Source organism: Schistocerca gregaria, chromosome 1, assembly GCF_023897955.1.
Source record: "Schistocerca gregaria isolate iqSchGreg1 chromosome 1, iqSchGreg1.2, whole genome shotgun sequence".
NCBI lineage: Eukaryota > Metazoa > Arthropoda > Insecta > Orthoptera > Acrididae > Schistocerca > Schistocerca gregaria.
The window spans coordinates 592,915,746-592,927,489 of NC_064920.1; the positions used below are offsets into that span (position 1 = coordinate 592,915,746).

At 44.8% G+C, this 11,744-nt stretch overlaps 1 pseudogene; it reads left to right on the forward strand.

Moving 5' to 3' along the window:
* The first annotated feature begins 1,010 nt into the window (after window positions 1-1,010).
* Window positions 1,011-1,128, forward strand: LOC126289841 (5S ribosomal RNA; annotated as a pseudogene).
* Window positions 1,129-11,744: the final 10,616 nt, after the last annotated feature.

Genomic DNA, 11,744 nt, shown 5'->3' on the forward strand with positions numbered 1-11,744 from the left:
CTCGTCTGCAGAGTGAAAATTCATTCTCAGAATTACGTCCAAGGTAGCTGACATTCTGGACAGGCAAACTCCTATCCCTTCGACAAAAAACAAGTTCAGCCTTAACTCTAATCATTATATCTCTAAATCTTGGAGTGAGCGTCATGAACAGGTCCTGCAACTCCATAAGTAGGCCCAAACTGTTTTGTGAAGTATGTATCTTTTGAATCTCTGATGTGGTAAAACAATTGCTGTCGGAGTCAGCTGTTGTGTGGAAGCTATCGAGTTTATCGAACAGTAACAGTGGCGACGAGAACCACACTGCAGTAGGCCACTCGCCAGCTGAATGTAGGAAACAACGTGAGACGCCTAACAGCCTTGACAAATGCAACGTCGCATAGAATGCTTAAGCCACTGTCATTACCTTGGCTAACCACGCGCCACGTTTCACAATCTTTAGTACAGTTGCAGGATCTCTGCCCTTAGACTGTTCACACATGAAACAATGTCGAGACGACTAACGAGTGCAACGCTTTCCTACAGTGAAAACCAGAACACAGTTACAAGCGGGCGTGATGAAAAGTAATGCCTCCGAACTTTTTATGTGATAATTCTTAAAGATTTTTAAGTAAAACAACGTTATTACCATTCTACATCTTTATTCTTCATGCCTACACAATTATTTTTCAACATAGTCAATATATGTCTCCCAATGGGAGACCAGTTTACTAGTACAGTCAGGGTCGAATGTTTGACTTTTGTTGACGGAATCACAACCTCACCTCTGCTTATATCGCTTCATCACTACCAAAGTGAAGTCTCGAATGTGTTGTTTAAGATTTGGAAAGAGATGCAAATCGGGTGGGGCCAAGTCGGGGCTGTGTGGAGGATGATCGATGACAGTAAACCCAAGACATCGGACTGCCGGAAATGTCGCAACTCACGTGTGTGGTCTGGCATTGTCATGCCGAAGGAGAGGATGTTCCAAGCGTGGACGAACTCTTCGATTTCGTGCTCTCAGTCTTCTGAGGGGCAACGGCCTTGCCGCAGTGGATACACCGGTTCCCGTGAGATCACCGAAGTTAAGCGATGTCGGGCGTGGTCGGCACTTGGATGGGTGACCATCCGGGCCGCCATGCACTGTTGCCAATTTTTCGGGGTGTACTCAGCCTCGTGATGCCAACTGAGGTGTTACTCGACCGAATAGTAGCGGCTTCGGGAGAGTGGTGTGCTGACCCCACTCCCCTCCTATCCGCATCCTCCACTGAGGATGACACGGCGGTCGGATGGTCCCGGTAGGCCACTCGTGGCCTGAAGACGGAGTGCTCAGTCTTCTGAGGGTCTCGCAGTATACCGACATAGTTATTTTACACACCGCCATCTTACACGGTACAGTTCGAAGCCTTCTAGCGGTAGAGGGCTGCAAGTATGTAGACATAAGGAATAAAGATGAAGAATGTTAATAACGTTTGTTTTATTTTAAAAGCTTTAAGAGTTTCCACATAAAACTTCGGAGCCATTACTTTTCAGCAAGTCCTCGTAGAACCGTATTATGGGGATGTTTAGTGGTGTTAAATGGGACCGCTGGTGAATCCGCAGAATCCGACATTTGCATTTAGTAGTTTTGGAAAGCAACGGAAAACCTAAATCGGTGTGGCCAGACGTGAATCTGAACCGCCGCCCTCCCAAAAGCGAGTCCAGTGTGCTTGCCCACTGCACCACCTCGCTCGATTAGTGGAAACATGAACTCACTGTTTCCGTTGTTTTTCTGCAAGGCAAGCATTCTTTTTTTTCCACTGCCTAATGTTACATAAAGTAAAAGATAGGCTTTTGTTAGCTTCTTCACCCTGTACAAGCATTCATTATGCTTATTAAGTATTTGTGAAGTATGTGCTTGTAGTGAGCTTTTGAGCGAGATATGCTTAACTTTAAGTCATCGGAGTAAGATTGAAAGTAGATGGAGATTAATTTGGCAATTTAATAATAATTCTCTTGCCGGCCGCGGTGGTCTCGCGGTTCTAGGCGCTCAGTCCGGAACCGTGGGACTGCTACGGTCGGGGGTTCGAATCCAGCCTCGGGCATGGATGTGTGTGATGTTCTTAGGTTAGTTAGGTTTAAGTAGTTCTAAGTTTTAGGGGACTGATGACCACAGATGTTAAATCCCATAGTGCTCAGAGCCATTTGAGCCAATAATTCTCTTGTTTATAACCTAGAGTTGTATTTATAATCGGTAACCTATTATCATTTTCTAAACAATAAAATTATCATCCCATCAGATCATTCACTGTTAACGATAAAAGTAATGTCATCAAGATGAGTGTAAGAAGCTAAAAACGGGTTACCGATTTTGCGGTTTTGCGTCCTATTTCATTCAATCACTGAACGAGGGAAAACTGTTGTCTGTATGGCTCTGTACGAGCGGTATTCTCTCGTATCTTATTCTCAAGCTAGACGGTTAAGATAAGATCCTTATTTCTAATAACACTTCAGTACCGTGTCTTTCACCGATCTGCTTTGCGCACCGATAAAGCGCTTCCAGAATCACAGTCTCCTGCTATCAGCACCTCGGTTGTATTATAGTAGTTCGTTCAGTTCTCAGTCTCCGGCTATCAGCACCTCGGTTGTATTATAGTAGTTCGTTCAGTTCTCAGTCTCCGGCTATCAGCTCCTCAGTTGTATTACAGTAGTTCATTCAGTAAGCCAAGACAGATTTCTTCCACGATCGTCATAATATAAAGTTTTCTCGAATCAGAAACGTCAAGGGCGGCAAAGAAAATTTTTGCCAGAGCAGAATCAGAGCTCTGGGAAACTTTCTCTAAATGATTCTTTTGCTAAATATTTCAGGAGTCATAATGCTCATGTGCCCCACTAATGTCCGGATTGTACTCTTCGCGATTTTGACATACTGTAACGAAAACGCCGGCGAATTTTTTTACGAAGGAGTAATCCGATAAAAGTGTTCGTTTTATTCAAGGAACAAAAGACAGTACCATTGCTGTTACGTCTGTTTCACATGGGCACCTTGAAAGGTGCGTTTACACGGCCCACAGAAATTTCACATTTGTGGATTCACTAAATGCAGCCGCATGTTCAGTAACATTTCGGACGACAGTTGCCTGGCAATGTTAGCTACAATACATTTGTGGACCAGAATATTTGCACGCATCACTGTACTGCTGCGGAGGGGAAGAGACAGCGTTCGTCCTGCACTTACATTTCTCACGGAACAAAGTTCGCATGGAAGAGAGGAATCGGGTCCGTGGGTGCATTCATTTTTTAGTAATTCGAACTGCTTCGTGAACTGATGCTGGACACACATCTCTTCCAGAATGAATCGTGAAACACGATTTTCAATATCACGTTTTTTTGTGCAGCAATCTTCCGCAGTAAGTATCTGTGTATATATTCGTTTTGTAACTTGTAAACGCCCTTTTCTTGCTAGGGAGGCGCTACGGCTATTCTTCTCTACCCTATGATAACATGAGAGAAAACTCATTTTTTAGTAAGGTAGACGAGTAAATGTGACATTTATTCATATAAAAAAGTTGTGCTGCAAACTGCTGCAAATCTACAAGTCAAAATCCACCTTAAGGTGCGATTACATGGCACATATTTTATCGCAATTTGTGGATGGAATAGTGTTGCCCACAACATTTCTGCAATGTCGCTGCCATACACAACAGTGTTGCCATATGAAAAAGATGATGAAGCAGGAAGCTAGAGACGTGTGACCGAGGCGTTGTCCACCTAGTGTCGAGAATATTTCGTATGCCTGGGCCATGCCTGACACTGCTTTTAAAGGTGTTTCAACCACATTTCATGAAATTATGACTTGTATTGATTAATTTGTTTCATTTAGTTCAACAAATTGGTAGGAAACCAACTTGATTGATTTCACTTCTTACATCGTTTCATGTCAGCATCTGATATTACTCCTTATCTAGAACCGTACTCATGGATACCTCAGTAATGTATAAATGTGTGGATTAGTGGAAGTGCCTGTGCAATCACAGAATCATAATGGCGTAGGAGTGTCCGCTGAACTGAGTTTTCAAAGCTGCCTTGTGGCATTACCGGGCCGGAGACAACAGTTTGACCCGCTGATTTTAAAAACACACGTCTGGCGATTGGTCAGGATGACCAACGCGCAAGCTATGAAATTTTCCACCGTACTCTTGTTAAAATTTTGTACTGTTAACTGGCGTTAGCCTTGAGCAACAGGCTCTGGCGGTTCCAGCATCCACCCGACTGGTGCCGCGGTGTCGTTTACCGCCCTCCGCCCACACTCAGGCAAGCTGCGTCAGTGTCTGAGAAGTCTTAGAAATCTTTCGGAGTTCTCCAGTCGGGTCCTGATAGTGCGGGGAGTTAATCGTATTGCTTTCGAACACACTTGAGATAAAACATTTTCATAGGATTCCGGATAGTCGTTTGGTTACATAATGTAGGTAATCTCAGTGGCGCCGGCCGGTGTGACCGAGATGTTCTAGACGCTTCAGTCCGGAACCGCGTGATCGCTACGGTCGCAGGTACGAATCCTGCCTCGGGCATGGATGTGTGTGATGCCCTTAGGTTAGTTACGTTTAAGTAGTAAGTTCTAGGGGACTCATGACCTCAGATATTAAGTCCCATAGTGCTCAGAACCATTTGGACCAATCTCAGTGGTAATTAAATTGTTATCATGGGAATTATGTAGCTAAAATTTACGTACATAAGTTTTATCGAAGTTAACTACGCTTGTGGGGGGACGAAGTGATTTCACAATCCATCCTGTTAGGACTTTTCATTGTATTATACAGATTTTCTTGAGCAGAATGGTCACAAGCGAAGCTTGACGGCAACGGCTTGCAGTTCGTAGGAATTAAGATTTTCCTTGATACGGTGAACTTATCTTCTAGTGGCTTTCTTTCCCGACTGGAGTCAGAGTGAGTGCGTGTGTTCACCAGAGCACCTGTCCCCCAGACTTCTGATCATGTGATCCTCAGCTGAAAGAATTATGACAAGAGACTTTGTTACGAATCCTCTCCTCCCTTGCACAAAGAACCATATTTTTAAGACAGTTGTTCCGCTTGAGAAATGTCTTTTAAAATGTTTAATTGAACTTTATTCATTGTCAGTCGCTCTGAAGTCTCAGGGTCAGAGTCCATTGTGCGTCATAAGTAGGCATTTGGTCCTCTCTTAGTGACTTTAGCCGAAACCGCAAGCTGTGGGCCTTGCAAACAGAGTGGCACTGCTTTTTCATGATAAGAAGCACAGTGACCTCGTAAACCCCATACTAAATGAAGACAGATGTAGACCGTATTATAACAAAGATCAAAATCCAGAATCAGATCGTAATCATTGGACGGCACCAATGAGTGCAGGTAAATTTATTTATTCCACTCTGTTATATACAATTTAAACACAGACTTTATTGATTCTTACAAAAATTATACAATATACATTCATACTTAATTTTATCCTTCACGATACTACCCCCCCCCCCCCCCCCCAATCACCATAAAATATTTCTACTTTAATAATAATAATAATAGAAACAGTAAATAAAAAACTGTACTTTCTGTGAATAAGAACTACCACCTACTACTGCTATTGTTATAACAACTTCAGTTCCCGTCTGTCACATTCCGTCGCTTCCCGGGCCTCCGTCATGCCTTGCCGATTCCTTGGGCCCGTCGAGGGCGCTGTCATCGTTGCCTCCCTGGTTGCAGGGAGCATCGCGGTTGCTGGTGACGAGCCCAGCCACGCGCCGGCCCACGTCGCCCAGGTTTTGGTTTCTTTGGTGGCGAGACACAACCTACGGGTGTGTTTCTTTCTGGTGTTGCTACTATGGCTGCGCATTCGATGTTGTCGATGTTGGCAGTTCTTCAGCCGCAACTATTGACCTCAGCTGCCTTCGCGGCGTCAGTTCTTCATCTACTGTGGCAACCTCTCGTATCGCAGTAGACGGGGGTTGGTTGATAAGATAACGCGCTACCCAAACCTTTCTTGAAATAGCGTCAGCAATGTTGACCGAGATGAGCCATTGTGTTACGCTCCGGGTATCTCTTTGACATCAAGTCTTCAGTTCCGATTCAGTTGCTGCCGATCAGTATCAGCTATATCGGATTAAAGCGGACATACTCGGTTTGTATGTTCTGGAGTACCTTCTTCACCACAAGCACACTCGGAGGTCTGTCTTCTACTTACTCAGAGGCATGTCTTCTACCTACTGGGTGCCAGTAGGCGGTGTAGGGCACATGTTGATTCAAGAAAATGGAAAAAAAATTGAAAATGATCGTATGGCATTGTTGACCAGGAGTCCGGTCGCCGTAGGAAGAACACAGGGGATTTTTATTTAGTAAACGTTTCCCACTGACTCTTCTTAGTTTTCTCATTCTCAAGCTGAAGCGTTGCGGTAGGCAGTGAATCTTTTGTTTAATATTATTTTGCAAATTCCCGGATGTATTTCTCTCATGTGCCAATTAAGCTGAAGCTAAAGTGTAAGATTTTAATAGAAGTTAATGATATTTACATTTCTCTCCCTTAAATTCTCTTTTGAATTGGCGACTACGAAAGCAATAAACGATCGATGTTTGTAATTTTGTATTTTCATGTACCTTACACGAAGGAGACATGGCTGGACGTATTAACCATTGTTCGCCAAGTCACTAGCGGCAGCGATTACAACAAAAGTACGAACTCGTTGTGTAAGTTTCAGAAAAAAAAAGCAATGGAAGACAACCATAAAAGGCGCACAGAATCATTTACCATTCTTAATCGCATTGAAGCAGCAGCTAGCTAAGCAGCAACTGGTGAGACAAAGCATTAGGTAACGGTGCATTTAAAATGCTACGACTCAAATCTTAATCCTAAACAGAAACAAAATGTTATTGCTATTACGAAACAAAATTATTTCACCTCAGTTCGACGCTTCAGGCGAATACCGTGATGGTTCACGGCAGACTTCCTTCCCCATCCTTCCCTAATCCGATGGGACCGATGATCTTTCTGTTTGGTCCCTCCCCTAAACCAACCAACCAACTTCTGTTCGAAAATTTGCGTGGGTAGTAACACACTCGACTCGTTTGTTGTTTACATGTCAGGAGACATGGACAAATGAGATACCGCAAATTTCATAAAGGCGATACGTCTATAGTTAGGGTTATGGAATGCAGAAAGTAATGCTTACGAAGACCGCTATTTGGAAAAGGAACGTCTTTCTTCTACCGACATATTACAACTGCAGAATCCAGTTATAGCTGTATTTTACGTATGTCCTAAAATTTCTGAACTACAATGATGAGCCAAAACATTAGGACTAACTGCGTAATATGTTGTTTGTTCGCCTTTGGAACGAAATACATCACCGATTCTGTGTACCGGGGACCCACAGCTTGTTGGTTTATGGAGATTAGTTGTCTTCGCACAGGTCTTGTTATTCGCATAAATAACGGGCCACTGATTTGCGTACGACGTGATGGCGCACAATAGTGACCCAGATGGTTTCCAGAGGATTTACATCAGGCGAATTTGGTAGCCGAGACGTCAATGTGAGTTCACTATAAAACCACTGTAACACGGTTCTGGGTCCGAGACACGGAGAATTACACTTCTGAAAGATGACGTCGCCGTCGGGGAAAACATTAAGCGATGCAAGCTGTCAGCATACCTTCAATTGCTACCACAGGTCCCATGCAGGCGCAGGGAAATGACTCCCATAGCATAATACTGCTTCTACCAGCCTGTGTCCGTGGCGAGCTGCAGGTTTCGAGCCACGTTCCCACTGCAATCGTAACTGACAGCGCCGTTGGCTCAACATGTGAACGTGTAGGGATGATCTGTTGCGGAGCTCCATGTTCAACAATGTGCGATGAAAGGTGTGTTCCGAAAACACTTGTGTGAGTACCAGCATCGTGCAAACTGTTTTGATACAGATGCCACGGATCAACATTTATCATACTTTTTACAGAGCAGACAAGTCTCCGAACCCCACGTTCTGTAAATAGCTGTGGACGTCCAACTATTTAGCATCTAGTGGTAGTTTCACTGTCCTTTTACCTCTCCCATAGATGCTCACGGCAGTAGCAGGCGAACATTCGACCAGCTTCGCCGTTTTCGAGATATTCGTTCAGAGGCCCTGCGTAGTAATAATCTGCCCTTTGTCTATTCAGGTCCCTTATCTTAATGGAATTCTCCATTTGCACCCCATATTTTCGCTAGGGTGATCCCCCGTCCGTGTCTGCTCCGCTTTTATACTTTTGCTACCCTGTCACGTGCTCGCAGTGCCACCAGGCTGCATCCAACAGCGCGGTTTAATGAATTCCTTGAGTACTTCTATCAAATCGACGCAGACTTCTGGTACAAAAAGGCATATGGATGAAGACGTACTTTAAAAAGATACGTCGAACTTACGTGTGCATTAGAGCCTGCTTTTACGATATAGTCAAATTATTGTATAGAAATTCCGGGAAAAGCTGTGTATGTAGCAGTAGTTCACGAGTTAAAGATTCGGAAGTAGTGGGCTTAGTCGAAAGAGAATGCATCAAAAAAGTCCGGGTTGTCTTTTTCTAGATCGAACGAGTTGGCGTTATTGTTAGCACAATGGACTCGCATTTGGGAGGACGACGATTCAAAACCTCTAAACACTTCCGGCCCGGAAATTTATAAATTTATTACAATTTGTGTGGACGGCACCGTTAGAAATACGAAATTTCTATGGCAAGTGTAAGCACGCCAGATCGCGCGCGTGTGGCTTGACTCGGACTGTTGACACACTGGCGCAACTGACAGCAGCAGACGTCGCTGCCTCTCTCGTGACAGGCGAGCCGCAGGGCCTCCAATCAACAGGTGGGCGACAGCAAAGCAGGAAGCAGGCGTCCCCACCTGTTCTCGCAGCCAGACCGTAAAAGTTGCTGCAGCAATCCGCTGGTTCCCCCGAGTGTTGTCCGCGGCGCTGCTTCGTTAAGTCTGGCTAGTGGGCCACTGGAGATGTATTAAGTTGGCATCTCAGTGCCTTCCAGAGCCAACTTTGTTAACTCGCCGGTCTTGAAAAGGAGCGAGCCGACTGATTGACAGACTTTCTTGTTGCGTGTTCGCCACATCTTGCTGCATTCCTGCGGGAACTTTGATGGCGCCAGCCTATTACACATATCTTCCTTTTGTTGTGGAAAGGCCCAGATACCGAACTTGGCAGCTTGGAAGTTAAAGGTCTAAATTGTAAGAGACATCGTCAGTCCCGTCATAGAACGTTTTTTTCTCCTCATCGCGCACACGAATTAAGCGAAGCCATAACGACGGCACTTGCTAAATCACAGGGAGGTCTCTAAATTCAATTTTATACGAGATGTTCCCAGAAAAATGCATTTTGTAGTTGAAATACTTGAAACGTATTGGCCGCTGCGGACAAGGACACCCGTAATGCTGGCCGGAGTGGCCGTGCGATTCTAGGCGCTACAGTATGGAGCCGAGCGACCGCTACGGTCGCAGGTTCGAATCCTGCCTCGGGCATGGATGTGTGTGATGACCTTAGGTTAGTTAGGTTTAATTAGTTCTAAGTTCTAGGTGACTGATGACCTAAGGACTTAAGTCGCATAGTGTTCAGAGCAATTTGAACCATTTGAACACCAGTAATGGAATGATGACAATGAAAATTTGTGTCGCACAGGGACTCGAAGCCGGATTTCCACCTTTACGCGAACAGTCGCCTTAGCAACTTCCGCTATTCGTGCGCGACCCACGGCCAGGCCTAAACTTCCTTATGTTGTCTTTCATGCAGCACAACCTGCTCTCGTGCACATTATGTAATTCCCGTATTGGGGGAGCCTGCCGGGGTGGTCGAGCGGTTCTAGGCGCTACAGTCTGGAACCGCGCGACCGCTACGGTCGAATCCTGCCTCGGGCATGGATGTATGTGATGTCCTTAGGTTAGTTAGGTTTAAGTAGTTTTAAGTTCTCGGGGACAGATGACCTCAGATGTTAAGTACCATAGTTGTCAGAGCCATTTGAACCCGTATTGGGGGATGGGAGACGTTTTAATTGAAAGTTACTGTCTGGTATCGGCGGGTGAACATGATACTGTAGTGTCGGTGTTGTTAATACAGTGTCACAATTATTGAAATATATGAAAAAAACTCAAATTTCTTACAAACTACGCCGTGCACATACTTTATTCAACATGTAAGCGTCAATACATATATTCGGATTATTGGCGATGATGCGGCGCAGACAAGTGGCGAAATTCTGCATGGCGGTGTCGGAACATCGATACTGTCGACAATCTCCTGAATTGATGTTTTCAGCTCAGCAATGGTTTCTGGGTTATTGTTGTAGACCTTGTCTTTAATACAGCATCACAAAAAGGAGTGGCATCTGTTCTGACCCGGAGAATATGGTGGCCAATCGACGCCCATGCCAGTGGCCTATGGGTAGTCTAGAGACAGAATGCGGTCCCCAAAGTGCTCTTTCAGGACATCAAACACTTTCTTGCTCTCCGATGAAGTCGCACTCCGACTTGCGCTAACCGCGTCTTGTCGAAATCAGGGTCACTCTGGATAACGGGGATGAAATCATATTTCCAAAACCTTCACGTATCGTTCGGTAGTCACCGTGCCATGAAGGAACACGCACCGATTATTCCATGACAGGACACTGCACACTGCACACCGCACAGTCATCCGTTGGCGGTGAAGAGTGTACTCGATTGCGAAATGCGATTCTGTCCTCAAACCAATTTGAACCATTTGAACACCAGTAATGGAATGACGACAAAGAAAATTTGCTCCGGATCCGGACTAGAACCGGGATTTCCCGCTTTACGCTAGGGGTCGCCTTAATTGCTTTGGCTACCAGTGCTCCACACAGGGCCAGACCCAAGCTTTCGTATGTCGTCATTCGTGCGCCACGACCTGCACTCGTACAAGTTATGTAATTCCTGTACGGGGGAGGGGTGTGGATAAATATGACGGCTGCAGTCGCTGCTGTGACTGTTCGTTCGGAAATGCATGCAATACAGGTACCTCAGTCTTAACAAGGCCCCTGGAGTAGACAACATTCCATTGGAACTACTGACGGCCTTGGGAGAGCCAGTCCTGACAAAACTCTACCATCTGGTGAGCAAGATGTATGAGACAGGCGAAGTACCCTCAGACTTCAACAAGAATATGATAATTCCAATCCCAAAGAAAGCAGGTGTTGACAGATGTGAAAATTACCGAACTATCAGTTTAATAAGTCACAGCTGCAAAATACTAACGCGAGTTCTTTACAGACGAATGAAAAAACTAGTAGAAGCCGACCTCGGGGAAGATCAGTTTGGATTCCCTACGACTTATCTTAGAAGCTAGATTAAGGAAGGGCAAACCTACGTTTCTAGCATTTGTAGACTTAGAGAGAAAGCTTTTGACAATGTTGACTGGAATACTCTCTTTCAAATTCTGAAGGTGGCAGGGGTAAAATACAGAGAGCGAAAGGCTATTTACAATTTGTACAGAAATCAGATGGCAGTTATAAAAGTCGAGGGACATGAAAGGGAAGCAGTGGTTGGGAAGGGAGTGAGACAGGGCTGTAGTCTATCCCCGATGTTATTCAATCTGTATACTGAGCAAGCAGTGAAGGAAACAAATGAAAAATTCGGAGTAGGTATTAAAGTCCATGGAGAAGAAATAAAAACTTTGAGGTTCGCCGATGACATGGTAATTCTGTCAGAGGCAGCAAATGACTAGGAAGAGCAATTGAACGGAATGGAACAGTGTCTTGAAAGGAGGGTATAAAATGAACATCAACAAAAGC